At 34.3% G+C, this 21777-nt stretch overlaps 1 protein-coding gene across 15 annotated transcripts in view; it reads left to right on the top strand.

The window, feature by feature from the left end:
- FOXP2 (forkhead box P2) overlaps positions 1-21777 on the top strand; it is a 534423-nt gene that overhangs the window by 64116 nt on the left and 448530 nt on the right. For 6 of the 15 annotated variants that reach the window (XM_059073743.2, XM_059073742.2, XM_067042304.1 and 3 more), the window contains exon 2: positions 2567-2711. The exons of the other annotated variants lie outside the window; for them this stretch is intronic. The gene's annotated coding sequence lies outside the window, so the exon portion shown is untranslated. The remainder of the gene's footprint in view (positions 1-2566; positions 2712-21777) is intronic. 15 annotated transcript variants of the gene reach the window in all.

Raw genomic sequence — 21777 nt, 5'->3', positions numbered from 1 at the left:
AGAAATAATCATATAACTGAATTATAATAAATTAATGATACTTTGGAGGAATAAAGTTGCCATGTAAACTGGGACACTTTTGAGAAGAAAAGTGGTAGCTGTTAATAATTGCAGTAAGTACGAACCCCATCTATCCCAGGCAATGCAGGATGAATATTCAACCTGATTATATAGTTCACAGTTTTTTGAGTGCTAGCTCTGTACCAGACACTGAGATGTGTTCTTTACCAGTTTATTTGATTTAATGAGTAAGGGTTTCAGTTGCCAACACTAAAAATTATTTCTTTGTATATACTGAATTCACTGACAAAAATGTGATACATAATTTTGATGTCTTTACTGACCTTAGCTCTAATTTTTTTTTAAAAAAGCTGGTACCCACTGTATACCAAACTGTGTCCTAGGGAATAGGGAGATGAAGATGATTAATGCATAGTTCCCATTGTTAACAGTCTACCAGTGGAGTTGAGAGAATCTGGGAACACATTTCAGTGTAAAGCATCATGATGATAGTGTAGTTTCTGAAGACCCTGACTAGTATTTTAGTACATTATGTTCTATATTTTTTAAGCTTAAGATTATAGTGTATTTGAACATGGCAAGGTAGAGTTTGCTTTTTGTAAAAAGTTTTACGAATGGAATAGACAAGGTATAGCTAATTGTACATGTAAGTGCGTTTTTCTCTATCACAGAATGTATATTCTATGTATATGTATATATGTGTGTGTGATACATGGGGGGAGGGAGAGAGAGAGAGAGCGATCAGTTCTTTATCACAAAGGGATGTATTTCCATATCTATAATGTAATTTTAGCCGCACTTAAACGGAATATTCTGTGAAGGGTCTGGCATATTTCTCTGACACATCTGGTAGATATGTATGGCATTAATTAGCATAGGTATTGCTATAAATGACATGTCAGTCCTGGACAACAAAAAGGATTTGTTACTGATGTCAATCATTCACCCTTTGTCAGTTCAAAAGGCTTCCCTAAAGGAATGTGCATTGATCTGCACTGATCCAAAATATAGCAAAATCATTTCTGTGTTCTTGAAACTAAGGTAGAACTACCTGTGTTTGAAAAGCCATATGGAAATATTCATATAAAATGCATGTTGATAAGTTTTAGTAGTAAGACTATTAAATTAGGCCAAGATTAGTTGGATCTTTCTAAAAGAAAACATACCAGTTTTCTGTAATCCTAAAATCTAGTCTTGAGTGAGTTTTCTCCTTCAATAGCTTTAATTTTTGATAGTCAAATTTCTGTTTCACTTTGAAATAATTTTGAGGTGTTCCAGGTAAATGCTTACAAGTACCCCTGACTCTGATTAAAATCAGAAGGGGCTCACATAAGTATCAGTTGGTGACCAGATGGATGGCTTAAAGAGACATTCTTCTGCCCACATACATTTTGGTTTTTGGATTTAGCTAGTCCGATACAGCTATTAATTGGCTTCATTTGTTTACTATATTGCCACTATAGTTTTGTTTTTTTTTTGAATAGTAATCACAAGTGTAATAGTTTTAAATTTCTGAACGAAAACTGGCTTTAAAGTGCTAGCAGACACATTTCCCCCATCTGTATTTTATTTCCAAATTTCTCTAAATGTTCCCCCTACATTCTAATTTATTATTTAATGGAAAGCAATATGAATGACTTAAAGATAAGACAAGAGAGTGTGATCCAGGGTATGGCACAAGTTGAAGACATTTATCTTAATATTTTATTTTAATGAGGCAGAAAATATCCATTATTAGAAAACTACAATTTGATGAAGTTTTTAGAATACAATTAACTCTTTTAAAATTATGAATGTTCATACCACCAAAGATCAAATAATCATATATTATGTTTCTATGTTCTTGTGAAGGTAGGATGTATTACATTTTTACATTGTATAGATTTCTTAGAGAGTTAACATCAAACCATATTAAAAATGTCCTCATGTTATATGCTTTAATTTTACCAACATGCTCTGTTTGACTAGCAGTTCCCAACCTTTGTACCATCTTCAAAATTCTTACTGTAGATTTCTTGCCCTGCCTACAGACCCTTTGCTATCTGTTTCTGGTCTGTCTTATGCTCTTGAAATCATCTTTTTTATTATTCCATTAAAATTTTTTTAAATGGATTTCCTTTTACACTTTTCTAATCATCCTGTAATTCTTTAGCCCTAAGACATTAAAATGAATGAGTAAAAATATTTGATACCTAATCATCTCTGCCAGTCCATTCAAACTCATGGATTTGCAAAATTATGTTAAAGTCTTTTAAAAATACATTTGAGTAGGCTTTTGTAGTCATTTGGATTTTGAATATTAATTTTATCTTGCTGTGCTGCTTAGCCATAAAAATGAAAAAGAAGATAGATGTGGGTTTCTTTTAGTGGTGTTAATTTAAACTACTTGATTTATTTATTGTAATATGCAACAATGGCAATTCCTATTTTCTCTGTTCACCTCAGATCCAAGAGAAAATAATGAGAAACCGCCACCCCCCAGCACAGTGAGAAAAAAGTTTGATGCATTTTGTAATAATTGATTAAAAGTATAATTTCCCCCTAGATCAAACAAATAATAGAAGTCTGTTGAAGCTTTGTCCTGACCTATTCTGGAAGTAGAAGAATACCCTGGAGAAAGGAGCATTGTAAGCACAAAGAATAAAACTCCTCAATACTGGGAGAGAGAATTAAAGTCTAACCCTCCATATGTAAGTCATCTGCACTCTATATTTTCCATCTCTCAGTTTTTGTGGCTATTCAGGTGTTAGTAATAGAAAACTATGCAATGACAATATTCTTTGGATTTTTTTCTCTACAAAATATACGGGTGTTTTGGTTGGTAACTTAAATTTCTATTTGTGTTAACATTTTCTAACTAATAACATAGGGTGATGCTGTACAATAATAACATTTAATGCAAAATGGATTAGTTTTAATTTTACCTTCTGGCAGAGAACTGTTAAGAATTTTGAGAGTATTCTGATGAAAAGAAGGTAACTTCCTTTGATTTAATATGTGCAATTGTGCCATCATAATCCCTTTATGCCCTAAACTTTGATTCTCTTTTTCTTTTATATTTCTTCATATCTGAGAATAAGACTATCTTAACATATCTATTTAAATACACCTTCCAGTAAGAGAGACGTTAAGCCCTTTTTTTACCTTGCATGGTGAAAATGAATTAGACTGAATTTGTATCCATAATCTACTATAAAATATCTATAAATTCTGTCAGCCCAGTGTATTGGAAAGACTGATTTCCTATTTTGTCCGGAAGAACTTAAAAGATGTCTGTTAATGATTTTAGAGTAACATAGAATTCAGTTGCTGTTTCAGAAATTGGTAGAAAGAATGATGACTAAAGGCAATGCTTATTTTAGGAAAATTATTTGGGAAAAAATTTCTTATCATCACTACCTTTATCTGTAAAGTTACCTCGTGCATCATCCTTGCGATAAGGCACTCGATATGTGATGTAATGGCCTGACTGCCAGAAATTTGACTTTTGCTTATAATTGATAACACTTTTCATTCATCAGTGAAAGAACTCAGTGATAGAGTATTGTTTTGATTTTAAAAGGTCCAAATTATGCAATAGAAAATGAATGCTTATTAGAGTTGAATAAAACCAAATCATACATTCTCCCAATTATCTCCAAAACTGAAATATGAACCTTTACAGGTTTTGAATGTGATATTCTTAATCACATAGTATCTGACAAAGCTGTCAAAGTAGTCTACAGTGAGAATTCTTCAAAATTACTAGGCTCATGTTTAATCTTGTTGGTTGGAACATCTGATACAGCCAGGAAACACTGTAGCCATTCCTGACAATCTATAATTGTGAGTTAGGAATCTTGAATTTAGCAGAAACTATGCATAAAAAAGAACCTTTTTTGGTTTTAGAGGTTCAGTTCAAAATTTTTCCACCATTGAACTAGAATAGACAACTTGGAGAAAGACTACAGACATTAGTATTGCTTTCATGACATGAAACAGTTGCTTTTCACGTAAAACTTTAATTTTTATTATTGAAAAGTGTGATGAAACTTTAAAGAGTTATTTAAATTTGATAAGTCAGTAGTGAACTCTCATTTACTGCTTTGAGTTTGATGACAAGTTGGAAAATATTGTCATTCACAGAAAAAAATTTCTCATCTTCTGCTCTACAGCAACGAAACTGGATAAAGTATAGCAACAATAACATGGTCAAATCTCCTAAGCATAATGTTGATAAAAAACACCTAGACCCGAAAGAATAATACTGTATGATTTATTTTATATAAAATTCCAGAACTAGACTTTAGTGTTTAGGGATGCAAGAAGTGATTACAACAAAACTAAAGATAACGGTTAAGTTGTATATAGGTGGTAGAAATTGGGGTGGAGGTTCCAGGAGCTTCTGGTGTATCAGCAACATTTTGTTTATTCACTAGGCTGGTAGTTGCATGGATATTTGCTTTATGAAAAACTATCAATGACGTGCTTCTCTACTAAGATCAGGAGCAAAGTAGAATGTCCCCTCTTAACAATCCTATTCAGTATCATACTGGAAGTCTTAGCCAAGGTAGTAAGATAAGAAAGGGAGGGCTTCCCTGGTGGCGCAGTGGTTGAGAGTCTGCCTGCCGATGCAGGGGATACGGGTTCGTGCCCCGGTCCGGGAAGATCCCACATGCTGCAGAGCGGCTGGGCCCGTGAGCCATGGCCGCTGAGCCTGTGCGTCCGGAGCCTGTGCTCCGCAACGGGAGAGGCCACGACAGTGAGAGGCCCGCGTACAGCAAAAAAAAAGAAAGGGAAATAAAAGGCATACAGATTGGGAAGCAAGAAATGCAGTTGTCTGTTTGCAGATGACATGATTGTCTATGTAGAAAATACAAAAGAATCAACCAAGGAAAGCTCCTGGAATTAATAAACAATTATAGCAGGGTAGCAGAAAACAAGATTAATATACAGAAGTCAATTGCTTTCCTATATGTGAACAATTAACAGCTGGAATTTTGACATTAAAAATACAATACCGTTGTATTAGCATCAAAAAAAGAAACACAGGAATAAGTTTAACAAAATATATACAGCAACAATATTAGGAAAACTACAAAATTCTGATGAAAGAAAATCAAAGATCTAAATAAATGGAGAGATAGTCCATGTTCTTGGCTAGGCATATTCAATATGGTTACGATGTCAGGTCTTCTTAACTTGAAGATTATAAATTCAACAAAATCCCGATCAAATCCCTGTAAGTTATTCTGTGAATATTGATAAACTGATGCTTAAGTTTATATGGAAAGGCAAAAGACCCAGAATAGACAACACAATATTGATGAAGAAGAACAATGTCAGAAGACTGACACTACGTGACTTCAAGACATTGTTTAAAGTTACGGTGATCAAGACAGTATGATATTGATGAAATAATAGACAGATCTTTGTAACAGAATAGAGAATCTAGAAATAGACCCACACAAGCATAGGCAACTGATCTTTGACAAAGGAGTGAAGGCAGTCAGTTGAAAAATGACAGTGACTTCAAAAAGTGGCACTGGAACAACTAACAGGACATCCATATGCAAAAAAGAAATTTAGACACAAAATGTATACCTTTTACAAAAATGAGTTAAAAATGAATCATAGAGCTAAGTGTAAAATGTAAAATTATAAAACAGCTGGAAGGTAACATAGGAGAAAATCTAGAAGTTGATTTTTTAGATAAAACACCAAAAGCACAATCCATGAAAGAAAAAATTGATAAGTTGGATAAGTAGCACTTTATTAAAATGAAAAACTTCTATTCTGAGAAAGACACTGTTAAGAAAATGAAAAGATAAGTCACAGACTGGAAAAAAATATTTGTAAAACACATATCTGATAAAGGAGTTGTAACCAAAATATACAAAGAACTCAACTATAAGAAATGGATCTCACCAAAGAAGATATACAGATGGCAAATAAGCTTATAAAAAGATGCTTGGTATTTATTTCATAAGGGAATTGCAAATTAAAGCAACAAGATGCCACTACACACCTATTAGAATGGCTAAAATTCAAAACACTGACAACACCAAATGCTGCCAAGGATGTGGAGCAGGCAGCGAGGACTGTGATTCACTGGTGGTGGAATGGATATAGCTTCTCTGGAAAATAGTTTGGCAGTTTATTATGCAGCTAAACATGCATACAATATTCACTACTATACAACCCAATAATTGCATTCCTGGGTAGTTACCCAGATGAGTTGAAAACTTACGTCTGTGAAAAATTTGCACAAGAATGTTTATATAAGCTTTATGCATAATTGCCAAGACTTGGAAGCAACCAGGATGCCCTTCAATAGATAAATGGACAAACTGTGATATAGTTATACAATTGACTGTTATTCAGTTGATGAAAAGAAGTGACCTGTTAAGTCACAAAAAGACATGGAGGAACCTTAAATGAATATCACTGAGTGAATGAAGTCATTTGAAAAGGCTACATCCTGTGATTGCAACTATATGACATTCTGGAAAAGGCAAAACTATGGAGACAGTAGAAAGCTCAGTGGTTACCAGGGGTTGAGGAGAGGGAAGGACGAATAGGCAGAGCACAGGGGATCTTTAGGGTGGTGAAACTATTCTGTATGGTACTTTAATGATGGATACATAGCATTATGTATTTGCCAGCTGTACAACTGTAGAACTATACAACACAAACAATAAAACTTAATATGAACTCTAGACTTTAATTCATAACTATGTTTTGGTTTTTTTTGTTTTTTGGGTTTTTTTTTGCGGTACGCGGGCCTCTCACTGCTGCGCCCTCTCCCGCTGCGGAGCACAGGCTCCGGACATGCAGGCTCAGTGGCCATGGCTCACGGGCCCAGCCGCTCTGCAGCATGTAGGATCTTCCCGGACCGGGGCACGAACCCGTGTCCCCTGCATCGGCAGGCGGACTCTCAACCACTGCGCCACCAGGGAAGCCCCCATAACTATGTTTTAATATGGTTCATCAGTTGTAGCAAATGTACCACAGTAATCAAAATGTTAATAACAGTAGAAACTTTGTTGGGAGTGGGGAAGAAGATATATATGGGGACTCTGTACATCCTGTTCAATTTTCCTGTAAAAGTAAAACTGCTCTAAAAAATTAAGGCTTTATTTTAGATATGTTTCTGCATGTCTAATATAACTGAAAAAAAGAATTAAAAAAGCAATCTCAATGATTCTGTTAAGTAGAGTTCTGAGAAAAGGTGAGATAATTTCATATTTGATCTGTCTACTCTGAATATTCAAAATTTTTTAAAAAGATAGGGTCTTAAAATAAATATTTTGTGATATTATAAAGTGTAGTGTGTTTTACTTGGAGAAAGTGCTAATATCCATAGAGGGGAACCTCTATGCTTGCATATATTTAGTAACTTTTAATGACAATTTATTTATGTAGTATAAACTTGTCTTAAGATAGATATTTCAATTTTGAATTTAAATATGGATTTTTTTTTTTACAATATAACCAAAACCCATTTTATAGTAATGAACTACTGATCTTTACTGAGTTGTTTGTAGCTTCTTTCCTTAAATTTTAATGCATTTTATGCAATGGTCCATCATCCTCAGACACACTTGCTTTTACACAAGTGGGACTTTAATTTGTTAATGTTAATATTAGTATATTGTAAAAGAAATGAAAAACATGCACTTTTGTTGTTTGAATAGAAATTTTCAAATATAGTTTTAGTTTAAGAAGTACCAAATATAGTTTTCTTTCTAGTCTCTTTAAAATTTTTCTTGCTTTTCTTTTTTCTCCCTCCCATCCTCTTTCTCCTCCTTATTTTCTTTTTTCTTTCTCAGTATATTCTACTGTCTAATTTTCCAAGGAGTGAATATGATCTTATTTAACTGGTTGACATGAACAGAAATCAGAAATTTATTATTCATTAAAATGAAATTTTAAAATCCCCCTTTTCTTCAGACTCTGGATATAGCTAGGCTCAACACAAATGTCTATGGAGAATGCATCTGTTGCTATTGCATTTTTTTTGTTTCTCTGAAAACTTGGCATTTGTAAAATATCTATGATTTTGATTTGTCTTGGCCAAAACCCAGATTACCAGGGAATTACATTTTGAACATATTCAACTAAGAATTATCTTTGTAGCAACTTTTCCTTTGCCATATTGAAATTTTGGGAATAAAATCAGATTTTGTTTTAAAAACCAGCTATGTTTCTTCATAGTGCCAAAATGAATTTTTTTCTATGTTAAAGTGATACAAAGCAATACTTACAATCGACCTAAAACTTATTTTAAGCATACTGTGGAGGAAAGAGGCTCATTTTTGCATTTAACAAACCTGGGTTTGCTTTGCCACATATTTTTTTATATTGATCTTGGGTAAGTTTTGCATGTACAAAAAATAATAATCACTTTCTTATAGGGTTTTGTGAAGATTAAAAGATCAAACTTAAAAATACCTGGCACAGAGTAGGCACTTAATGGTAGTAGTCTCTCTTGCCTTTCCTATGTATGTAGAAATGTGTGTGTACACATAAGTGTGTGTATGTTTGCATATATGTATGTGTTTATATATACATGTATGTGTATTTATCTCTGTGTTTCTGTCTTTTTCTCTCTCTACCCATTTATGTGTCTCTATTTATTCCCTATACCTCTTCGATTTTAAGACAAGACAGTAAAGACAAAACTTCTTATTAAACACAAAATGGATGGTAACCTCCAAATCCATTTGAAGGACCAGTTAGCTAACCACTGAGTCCACTTCCAAGTTAATGATGCAAAGTGATATCTGGGAAAAGGGAATGAATATTCCTGGGATGAGTAACTCTTTTTAGTGGGTGTATCGATGATCTAGTTTTGTGGAGTTGACGATTCTACCCATGCAACCATTATTAATTAAATACTTCATTTTGATTATAGCCCAGTGGAATGCATAAAGGAGCAACAAAGTTGCCTTGGGTTTTAAAGTATTAGTTTGAAGGTATATTTTTTCCTAAAGACCATTTCTGCTGAACTCTCTCAAATGTTGAATGATTTTATTATTGTACAGCTTAAAAGGCCCAAGTTATCTTTTTGCAAATAAGAGTGTACTGTTTTTCTATATATAGAGTGTATTTTAGTAAATATTTTACCTAAAATAAATACCCATCAGCCATCTCAGTTACTTAAGCTATATATAAAAGCATTTGTTAATCAGCTGATCTGGCAAATGGTTAAGAATGTTTTTCACTGAAAATGATTTTAAAGATTCTCTTCACTCTAGAATCCAAAGTGATAGCTTTCTTTAAGATCTTTATTTAAAAATATTGTAGATATACAGAAGATAACACAATAGGCACTCACATATTCAAATTCTACATACGTGAATATTTTGTTATATTCAGATCTCTCTCTTTTTAAGAAGTACAATACCATGAATATAGCAAAAGCTGTGTGCTCTCGTCCTGTTCCTTTTTCTCTCTCTAGAGATATTTACTATATTGAAGTTGGTTTTTATCTGTATTCTTACACTTTTTGTGTGATTTTAAAATTTATGTGAGTGACATCATATTAAATCTGCCCTTCTGAAAAATTTTTGCTTTCAAAAATTATGTTTAGGGGATTTATCCATGGTGATATACACAGGTCTGATTTCTTTGTTTTTTTTTTTAAGTAAACTTTTTATTAAGTATATATTGTGCATTTATGAGTTTTGCAGTTGTATACTGAAAACTGCTAAAATTATATTTGTACATCTTGATGGATTTTCACAGAATGAGCACATCTGTGTAATCAGTACCCAGCTCAAGAAGTAGCACGCTACCAGTGCTTCAGAGGCCTTCCCACCCTTTTTCCACCTTTTAGTTACTATCTCTCCCCACCCCCGCCACCCCCACTGGGGAAACCATATTCTGACCTCTAACAACATAGATTAGTTTTGTGTTTTTGAACTTTATATAAATGGAATCATTTAGTACATAGTCTTTCGTGTGTATCTGGCTTCTGTTTCTTACTATTAGGTTTACATGCTTCCTCCATGTTATTGTGTGTAGTTAAATGTCTATCGTGAGTGCTAGCTAGTATTCCATTACATGAATATACCACTGTTTATTTCCATCGGTTTGGGGACATTTGTGTTGTTTTCTTGTTTTGACTGTTAGGCATAGTACTACTCTGAAGATACTTGTACATATCCGTTACATATTATGCATATCTGTATAGCTAGGAGGAGAAATTTTGTATGATAAGATATCTACATCATTGTATCAACTTAGCGTCTGTATCCTAGCTTATCTGTAGTTAGTGTCAGTGTCAACGTTAGTGGACATTGCCAAGCAGTCTTCTAAAGTGGTTTTCCCAGTTTACCGTCCCACCATCAGTGCATGTGAGTTCATGTCGCTCCACATCTTTCCAAAACTGAGATTGTCTTTTTCATTTTTGCCATTGTTGTGGGTAATAATTAGGTTTTAATTGCTCTATAACATTCCATGGTTTGAATAAAGCATAGTTATTTTAAAATTCCTTCCTCAGTAAATGAACAATTTGGCTGTTTTCCAGTTTTTACTATTCCACACACTAATACAGTGAGCATATCTGTGTATATCTTTTTGTGTGCATGTTTGAGAGTTTTTCTAAAGTTATAACTTGTAGTAGAATGTCTGAGTTTTAGAATACTACATCTTTATTTTTATAATATATTGCTAAATGTCTCTCTAATGGGGTTATATCATAAAGTGCTAATTTTTGTTTTATTATAAATAATACTCATCAAGTGCAGAGTATAAATGTTGCTTTTTTAAGGGCACTATATAAAGCTTAGTACCAGATGATTTGGGGAAAATTTAGTGGGGAGAGATGAAACAGCCTGCACAGCTCCTGGCATATAGATTATGTAAAGCTTCCATTATTATTGTTTTCACTGTTGGATTACTCATCATTATATTGCTGTACAATGCTTATTCTAAAGTCCTTACAATTCGTGTGAATTCTCCCACGATCCATTTAAGGTAGCTTCTTCCAATCTTTGAAATTTCTTTCTTTCTAAAGTCTGTTTTTCCCTGCATAAAAGAGTCATTGCATATATTTGATCTTGATTTTTGATCACCCGGGAACATTATATACTGAGATAGTTTGGAAAGTTTATATGATTTGATTAATAGACTTATACCTTCGTGACATTCTTATTGGAGATTTGATCCTAAGCAAAATGGTGAAGTGGAGTCAACATTTGCTTTGCCAGCGCTCACTGAGTTTTATGAAAATGGCATGTACTTTTATTTTATAGTTTTTAGTCAGTAATACGAAGATATTTATCTTTTCTGTTCGATGTAAGAATAGTTAGTGTTGGTAGGATGACCAAAGCAAAACTTTTAATCTCAATTCTTAGGTTTGACCCTATCGGTGACGTGGCTCAGCATTTGTCTCAAAGAAGGAATGTAATTAGTATGTTACCATTACTTTAAAAAATAATTTCCATTTCTCTCATTGCCCTTCCCCCCTGCCAGGATACTTCCCTCCCACCCCCAGGAAGTTTTTTTGGTTTTTTTTTAACCTCTTTATTGGAGTATAATTGCTTTACAATGGTGTGTTAGTGTCTGCTTTATAACAGAGTGAATCAGCTATACATATACATATATCCCCATATTTCTTCCCTCTTGCATCTCCCTCCCTCTCATCTTACCTATCCCACTCCTCTACCAGCAATCCCACTACTGGGCATATACCCTGAGAAAACCATAATTCAAAAAGAGACATGTACCACAATGTTCGTTGAAGCTCTATTTACAATAGCCAGGACATGGAAGCAACCTAAGTGTCCATCGACAGATGAATGGAGAAAGAAGATGTGGCACATGTATACAATGGAATATTACTCAGCCATAAAAAGAAAAGAAATTGAGTTATTTGTAGTGAGGTGGATGGACCTAGAGTCTGTCATACAGAGTGAAGTAAGTCAGAAACAGGATCCTTAATTAGTCTTGATGTAGTCAACCCCTAGTTTCTCTCTTCAGATGAGAAATGCATGTTGCTACACAGAATCTGTTTCAGTCACTCTCACTCCTTCTTCATTGTCGGTATCTCTCCACCAAGTGTGTTTTGAATTAGCAAACCAAATATCAACTCAAAATTTCAGGTTGATTTTTCAGAGCAAACTTGTACCAGTAAATTTTAACTGAGTCCTCAATTATTGCCAGCTTCTTAATTTTTCAAAATCCTTTACACTTAACTGGTTCTTAGAAGCCTTGTGCAAAAGACAATTTTGGGTTTGTTGTGCAGTTTTAAAATAGCATTTCTATTGTGTTCCTGTTTTCTTATGTATGGTTAAAGTGATCTGAGATTTAATTTGTTTTTATTATTTTATATCTAGTTATATTTGGATTTATATAGATCATGATTTGAGGTGGTATAATTTCTCAATAGTTTCATTATAGAGAAGAATGCTAATGGATATGATGTTTATATGCAAATACTGAAAATAATAATGTTTGTTTTCCACTAGATTTTAAGAATCAGTGTCATAAGGTACCATCCTATTTCCCACTCTTATCCTTTCCATACAGTGTTGTATAAACTCCTTTGTGCCTCATTCAACCCTGTGTCCCCACTGCCCAGAATAGTACTGGTACACATCCACATTTAATACGTATTTGGTGAATGAATTTATTTTGATGTTCTCTCTCAGAAAAGGACATTGCCTCTTTATGCTGTGATACAAGGTGAATGGTAGTCATTTGCCTTGAAGTGTAATCCTTTGGAATACTATGTTGAAATGAAATGAATATGAATTATAATGGCTGAGTAGTTAACATCCTGATGTGTAGCAGGAGTTACACACCAGAAAAAATTCTCAAAACTGATGACAATGACCCTACTGTAACACAGCTTAGTTTTTTTGTTTGCTCTTTTTTTTTTAAACTCAGAGGAACTATATTTGGCTTAATTAATAAGATCATTTTCTTCAAGCACAACCTTTGAGTTAAAAAAAAAAGCAAACCAAAACACTATGCTGTATTACAGTAGGTTCTTATCTACCTAAAAAATCTACAAATGTAAATATATCTAGTTTAAGTTCACTCAGAGGGAGACAGGAACATTTTCATCAGCTTTGAGAATTTTTCCTGGGGTGTAACTCATGTGTAATTTCTCCTCTGCATTTTTTGACTCCTGGAACAGTTTCCTTTTCTACAAGATGAGGATTGAATGATTGAGTAAAGTACTGATTGAATCCTTCAACAACTTTCTTTGAGGATCTGTGTTAGACCATGTAGTGCATACAGAGATGTATTGTCATGTCTTGTTGGCTTGATCTTCGGCTATGATCTTTTTCATGGGTTCATAACTTTTTATTCTTGTATTGCCACTGTATTAGTATTTTGGAAAGGAGTGGATGTAATTGCATGTGTTTAGACTGCTATGCTTAACCAGAAGTCCCTCAATGTTATTATCATTGCTAAATCTTAGGACAGTTTCCATCACTCGCCTTCTGTGAAGTCTTCAACACTGCTGACTGCTTCCTCCTTTTATCATCTCATGTTCTCGTGGCATGTCCTTCTGCTTACTCTCCTTCCTAAGTCTCCTTTGTGAGTTTTTTCTTTGCCCACCTCATAAATTTAGGTCTTTTCCTGTGTTCTGTCTTTCTCCTCCCGCTTTATCTTCTCACTCTGTATGTACATTATTCTAGATGAGCTCCCTTACTTCCAAAGCTCTGACTACCACTTTTAGTGTTGGGGTTCCCACTTTTGTACCTCTAGCTCGTATTTCTCCTCTGGGTTCAAAATCTGCATTTACAACTGTCTTCTTGATATCTCTACTTAAATGTCCCACAGGAATCCATCTAAAATAAGCTCATTGCCAGCTCCTGTCTCATGTATCAAAATAGGGTAGAAAATTTGCTTCTTTTATGCTGTTTTCTGTCTTAGTGAATGGCAAGCACCATTATATACCCAGTTGCCTAAGTCAGAAATGTTGGGTCACTAATTTTGGGCCACCTGGACATCTCCCTTCTCTCATGTTCACTCTCCTACTCTCATTAATTCAACCTTCAGATATGATCAAAATGTGTTTCTTTGTCCACATCCTACTGACACTACCCTGTTTTAAAATGTTCACTTGGACCACTGCAGTGACTACCTGTTTTACTCAATTCTTTGTACCCTTTATCCCTTCTTACTCACTAGGGAGCAATTTTCATTTAAAAATAAAGATTGGATGATTTTTATTTTCTTCTTAAAATTTTGCATTTGTTTTCCCTTGAACTTAGGGTAAAATCCAAACTAACTCTTCACAGTGATCTGTAAGTCCCTGCAAAAATCAGACCATGCCTGCTGCTCTAGCATCATCTTTCTCTACTCAGCACATTTTAGACTCTTCTTTCTTGCTCCACTTACTCTGGCCTAATTTCATTAATTGATGGCTTCAAGTTCTTTTGTGCCTTGTGGCTTTTGTGCATGTTGTTCCTTCTCTAGGACTTGATAATGGATGCATGGTGCAAAAGATCATTATGATCCTAAGATTTCAAACTTAGTAGTTCTATTTTCTTTTGTCATAGACTTTACCCTAGTAAAATGACACATATACAATCTAAGCATCGAAGTATAACGTGCATATAAGCCCTCTCTAGCCTAACCTTCTGCAACCTAAAATATTTCAGAACTTCATACAGTGATTCTCCAAAGATATCTTTCACTCCATGCCTCTTTGCATGTTCTGTTCTCTTTGTATGGAAAGTCCTCCACTGCTTTTGTGGTAGATGAACCCCCTACTGTCCTTCAAAACCCAGTTCAAGCACAGATTCTCTGGGAGGCTATGAGCTGTCAGAGTTGTTGATGACAGCTTCCTTTATGTCACTTGTGTATATTTTGCAGATGATGAACCTGAGACTTGGAAAAGTTAAGTAGCTTCTCCAGTTACTAAGTGACAGAGCCAGAATTTGAACCTTCACATGTCTGACTTCGAAGCATCAGTCTTTAACTATCCTTTGCTAGACACAGTCAGTATTTAATAAGTACTTATTAAATATAGTTGTCAATAAAAAGATAAAATACTGTATGAACTAATTAGCTGAAAAAGCTTTTATGGCATGAGTGAGAAGTGATTTGACTGACATAGAAAATAAAACGTTTGATAGAAAGAGAAAAGAAATCTTTATCTGTAGGATGGTTCAACTTCTAAGCCAGTTTACTTCAGCCTTGTTTGTAACAACCTGAGATGTCTCTGGTTCTCAAAAAAGGAATGAGGTTGAACTTCATTTAAATAGGCTATGAGATGAACAAATTCCTTTAAATGAATAGTGGCAAATATATGTCATGTTTATTTTTTCTTAAACTTTCATTGCTTTATGCATGTGTCTTGCTCCCTCAAGTTGATTGTTAGCTTCTTTTGAACAAAAACATGCCTTATCTTTTCTTAGCATCTCCTATAATGGTTGGTTCTACTTGATAATTATTTTTTTGTGTGTTAAATAAATGATGGTGTCTTATCTGTTCATAACTTAATTTTATAAAACTTCAAATATTTTCCAGTAGAGTAATGCAGCTGATAATTAGTTTATACATACCAATAGTTGGAAGCATTAATGTACATGAAAAAGGGAACTAACTCTTCAGTACTGGGTTTAATATTATCTTTTTAAAAAGAAAAATACTCAGGTATGCATAATGTCAAGGACATACTCAATGAAGAAAAAAGCAGTTTGTGTTGGATCTAGGCTAGGAGAATTCTCTATTCTAACATTTAACTAGTAGGTAAGTTTAAATATCTGTGCAACTCTATCTTAGGACTTATTTTGCCTTTTACTTTTCATTTTCTTTTGAACATCAAGAGATAGTCACATTTGGAAGGACATATTCTTATTAGCTCTAATGAGTTTTTTTGGTAAATGAATTGAATATAAACAACTATTGTGTTTGTCTTTTTTTTTTGGTAAGAAAGATTTCCAGCTGAAGATCTTAGTCATATAATTAAAAGGACTAATCCCATTCAATCCTTGAATCCATCTATAGAAATGGAATTCTTAAAACATATACACAAAAGGGAATATGGTGCCTGTTGAATTTATATTATGTTCAGTTGAACTGTTATACTTCTAAAACAAATTTAATTTTGATTACAAAAAATGATTGTTTTTCTGTGCATTTATAAATGTAGACATTATAGGCCATTGCTGGCACTAGGGAAGTTGAGGGGGGAGAAGTAACACTTGTATTATGTTAAATCAGAGAAATAATTGCACTTGGCAGTTTTTGTTTGCAGAATGCAGGAAAGGCTGAAGGCTTTGTACAGTTCAAAGAGCACATTCCACAGTTACAGCAGTTGGTTGCCTGCGGGGATTGTCAGAATTGGGGGTGGTGGTAGAGGTCTGTATCACAAAAGTCCAGGCTGTTGGGCTGTGTTTGTTTTTGAAAAAATATTTGTGCCTTTTTGAAAAGTTGTTTGGAAATGATCCTCGTATCATTTAAGTATATTTTACATATAGCACTTTTGCATCCAGTTTTAATCTGTACAGTAATCAGATGACATTCTTGTTTAGCCTTTACTGCCTCTTGTTCTTTAATCATTTGTTTTCAGATTCAGGTTTACATGTTCGAATGTGGAAGCATAGAACTGTTGACTATTAAACTGTCAAACTTTGTAGAAAAATATAAATAAATTATATTTCACACTCATATATTCAACCATCATTTATACAGTTAGCATATTAAGCAATTTCAACAAGTTAAGACTCTTAAGAATGCCTTCTTTAACTGAAAATATGCCAAAGGCTAGCATTATCAGCTGGCATGTCAAGACTTGTGCTGAATTAACACTTGTGTCATTTCCCTACAGAATATACAAGTTACAGTTTCTACAGTTAAGTGAAATAATATAGCTGTAGGTTCTCTGAAAACTGTACGTTGTAGCATAGATATAAATTAGCATTATTACATTTCTTGAACTATCTGTTTTACATGATATTATTTGTGTACTTTATTTCAAGTTTTGGCAAATTGTATCCGCATAATTTTGTTGGCTATATTATTAGATTTTTAAAAACCACTAATTAGTGATACTCTGTTATAATTTTTGGTTTTAGGAAAAGTCTGCAAAGCCTTATCTTGACCTAGTGTTAAATTCATAAGAATTTGGGATAAAGTGTTTTGTTGCATCCAGGTGTGTTCTATCCAGCCTGTCATACTCAATTGCCAGAGGATTAGTAGTGTAGTACAAAACAAGAGAAACATTAAAATTGGAATTAGCTGTTGAACATATTTCTGTGTCCATTGTAATAAGAACTTCTTTATTTTTGCTTTTTATGATTTGTTACTTTCAGGCTAAGAAATGCTTAAAACATACAGAAACATACATAAACCAATTTAGCAGAATCCATGCACCCACCATTCAGATTTCATAAATGTTGCTATTTTGCCATTTTAATATTAGGTCTCTTTATTAAGAAATCTTAAAAGATCAAAGCCTTCCTTTTTAGTCTTGAAATGCTCATTTCTGAACTGGTTATTTGACAGCAACATCCTAAGGCTCTTAACTGATATTTCTTTCTGATTTTAATATTGGTTATTGTACTACTGGTTAATGTAGCTTCCTCAGAAAGGCTGCAACTCCTGAGCAGTGTGACTTAAAGAAGACCCAGTGGCCCTTCTGTCCCAGAATTTCAGCTTTCCTTCTCATTATTTCTATAAGATCTGAAATTATTTTATTTTCCAATTTTTAGCTATAGGACATTGGGGACTATTATTAAACGTAAATGCTTTATGGAAGGACTAACACATTAAGCCATTATTAGCCATTATCCTCATCACTCAGAAGCTGGTCTGATGGAACTGGATTCCAAGAATAGGGTGACTAGGAGGAAGGAGGTGCTTCGGGTTAGGTTTGCCTTTAGCATTTCCTAGATGTGTAGAAATAAGAAGTTCCAAGTGAAACGCAGCAAAGAATCATATAATGTATCACAGCATTCTTCACTGGGGCTAGGTCGGAAAAGAGAAACAAAAACATTATATGAGTTCCCTGCCTTTTGGCAAAATGAAATGTTTACTATATGTATAAAACCGCTAAGGGAAGTGGCTTTTCAGTTTGCCACATACGCTCACATACTTTCACAAGCAGAGGTTATTAAACACATTTTGCCAATGAGAATATTGAGTATCAAGGGAGTTAAGTAACTTTATAAAATGTCACTTCTAGGAGGTTAAAAATCTAGATGTTCTGCCATTAAGTTTATCTTTTGACTATACCCTAATACTTCATACGATTCATTGCTTTCGTTACCAAAATTACTTCCTCCACCTTTAAGCTTATCTAAAGCATACCAAATTTTTTAAAGAAAGAGTTCACGTCTTATACTTGCCCTAAAACATTCCCCACAAATTCAGAGCTCTCCTTTTGCTGAATACTTAGTGCTAGTGATACTAAAGTAAGTACATATTTTTATGGTCTCCCATATTCCACTAATGATATATACATATGTGTGTTTGTTATACTTATAAACTGTTTTATTGGTGCCTTAAGATCTGGGCCCTGGCTTATACATTTTTGGGGTTCCAATTATTGCCAACCCAATTCTGAGCACTTAGTAGATGCTCAGTAATCCCTCACTCTGGATTTAGTCAAGGCCGCCATTCCCAGTACTGAAAATTACCAGCTGTGTGGTATTGGGCAAATTACTTAATATCCCTGAGCTTTAATTTTCTCATTTGTAAAAAAGGGGATAACAATAAAGCCTCTACCTCAAAGGCTTGTTATGAGAATTAAACCAGCCATTGCACTACAAAGCACTTTGCTTAGTACCTGGAACATAGTAAGTGCTCAATAAATGCTAGCTCTTGTCATCAGTGCTTATCATTATAATCAATCAATGCTCACAGAGTGAAGGATTGCCTATAGGACAACTTCTATTAGAAAAATTCTCCAATATAAACTTTTTGGTTCTATATGAGAGAAAATGTCCTTTGAATACACAAATATAGAGGAGTTTGATTAAAAAGAAAACAGACACACATTTTTATCCATGCTCAAAAATTTGGACCTACATAATAAGCAAAGAATCCAAAAATGCTAATTTTTTCTTGGAGTCATCCATTCTTGTCCACATCCACTGCCATTGCCTTCTAACTCTACTTTCACTTATGTTCACTAGCAGGTATTCTTCACCCTGGGTTCTTTGCCTCCAAGGGTCCCTGATAGAAATAAATTTCAATATAATTAGTTTCCTTTGTAACTATATGTATTCTATTTTAAGCATCTATAAGTATTATTCTGAGGAGGGATTTACAGGCTTCAGGAGACTGATGGAAGCTCTCATGGTGCCCCAAACAGCTAAGAATCCCCACGAGAAATCTAATTTCTTTTCTACAGAGTACAGTGATGGTGCTGTACTAAGAATGTTAATTGGGTCCTGTCACTTCTCGGAGTTAAAGCCTTTACGTGTACTTGGCATAAAATGTAAACTTCTTACCTTGGCTTTGAAAGGCTCTCGGTAGCAGCTCCTGCCTAGCTTTCCTACCTCATCTATTGCCTCCTTTTCCCTTGCTCATTCTCCCTGGTGTCACTGGCTTTCTGTTAGTTCTTGCAGCCCTGCCTGACTCAGGGCATTTGCACATGATGTTTCCACTGTTAGGAATGCTCCTCTCCATGCCTGGCCTGCTCCTGCTTATCCTTTGGGTCTCAGTTTAAATGGTGCCTTCTCTGGGAGCTTTTGCTGACCTCCCTCTCTAAAATAACTCCCCATTTCTCTATGCTCTTGTTCTTTTCCATAGCTCATTTCATCTACTTCATTACTGGTAACACATAAATACATTTGTTTAATGTCTGTTTTCATATTGTGAATTCTATGAGGGCATAGAATGTTTGTCTTAGTCAGGCTGTCATTTAGGGTAGGGCCTGACCCTTTATAGATCAGTAAGTAGCTATTGAATGAATGAATGGTTGAATGAGTGAATTGGGGGTGCATGACTGGTCTGCTGTTTGGAATATATGAATTCATTTGTTTATTCATAAACTCATTTACTAGACAATGAAAAATGAGAGACCAGCTATTACATTTAAATTCTGAATAGCTTTCAGAGTAATTCATGAGCTACAGTTGAATGCTTTAATCTCCTCAGTTATTCAGAAATGAAATGTGATAGTTCATTATATGACAAGGGGAACCACCCAGAAAATCAGAATTCAAAAAGTGTGCTTAACTTCCTTTCATATGTTACACCTTCCATCTGCCATATCTCAAGCCTATACCTAATTAACTCTATTTCATGATAACTTTGTCTTATGATTGATTCACTTGATTACCATACACCAAAATCATGTGTGCATCCGTTGAAACTGCTTTTCTGTCATATATAACATTTACTTTTAAAAATATTTTATCATTTGTATAAAAAGTTATATCTCAAAATTATGATAATGAAATACTTTTTATCCTGTTACAGAGTAAGGCAATTGCCTTTTATTATTATTCTCTAAATTAAAGTATGTTTATTGAGCTGATTCTTCATAAAAATGGAAGATACATCTCAGTGATACATAGATTTAAACAGCAACCCTTTTATATTATATGTGGAAATAAATCCCGTGAAGGTATCATCTCTCCCACCTCTTTATTGAGGGAAACGTATTCAGTAGCGTTGGAGCAAGGCTTGTGTACAGTGTTTTCTTTCTCTAACTAGGTCAGTTATAACCTGAGAATATTTTTCTTATTTTCCTAAATAACCAGTATCATCTTATTCTACATGACCTTGTTATCTATAAAAATGAAGAAAATCATAAAATTTAGTTATGCTTTGATCATTATTTAGAGGACTTTTGTGGGCCAAAAAGGTAGGTAATTTTCTTCTTGAAGAAAAAGTGATTGTTTTTCACTGCACTACTTTTTATCCTTTAATTCTTTAGAGCTCACTAAATGAAGATCTTCTTTTTCCTTATTTCACTTGTGTCTCAACATAATTGATTGCTTGTCCTTTTCTTGAGTCTTTGTAGAGAAATTCACGCAGATAAATGCATGTTTATAAATGCATATTTATTGAGGAAATTTTGCTTTAGGTCAGTTAAGATATAACAGGAAGGAAAAAGAGGCCTATGTGCTCATTTGACACACCCCCTATTCCTTTTAGGTCCCTGAGAACACAAGGGCATTGTTAGTATGCTGTTACTAAATGTTAAGTGCCATCTCCTACTACTATTTCTCTCCTCATCATTTAATGTACTGAAGTTATGTCTGATCCCAATTTTTAATATTTTTATGTCTTATTGATTTCCCTCCTCCCTCCCTTCTATCTCTTCCTCCTTGCCTTCCTCTGCACCTCTTCCCCCCTCCATTCCTATCCTTTTTCCAAAAAATATGTAAAAGCAATGCATTTGATATTAGAAAATATAAGAAAACGAGCAAATCAATGTAAAAAGAAAAATCGGTGTTACATAGTAAACCGAGTTTCTGCATGGGAATGAGAAGGGGTTGTTGCCTGGCTCTGTGGAATAGGGGAGGGGAAGCAGGAGAGTCTGATTCCTTCTTAAATGTGTTCAGTCTTATTCCAGAGGTGCCTCATGCTACCAAGTTTGGGGCTTCTTCTATGGATCAAGTAGCTTCTTGGTTTGTCCCCAGTGTAAGCCAAGAATTCAGTTTTTTGAGGTTTGTTTAATCAACTATAACTCATGTGTTAGCTTGCCAGCTTCCAGAATTTTGTTGCTATTACCTTCTCTTTTGAACTTTCTATCCTTGTAGGTTTATTCCTTTATTGAACAGCCTTTATCTGTCATGTTTGTATGGTTTATTATGGAGGGAGAAGGGAGGTGGTCCATTCTGTTTTGAA

The sequence above is a fragment of the Kogia breviceps genome, chromosome 9 (genome assembly GCF_026419965.1).
Source record: "Kogia breviceps isolate mKogBre1 chromosome 9, mKogBre1 haplotype 1, whole genome shotgun sequence".
NCBI lineage: Eukaryota > Metazoa > Chordata > Mammalia > Artiodactyla > Physeteridae > Kogia > Kogia breviceps.
This window is presented reverse-complemented; position numbering and strand designations above follow the sequence as displayed.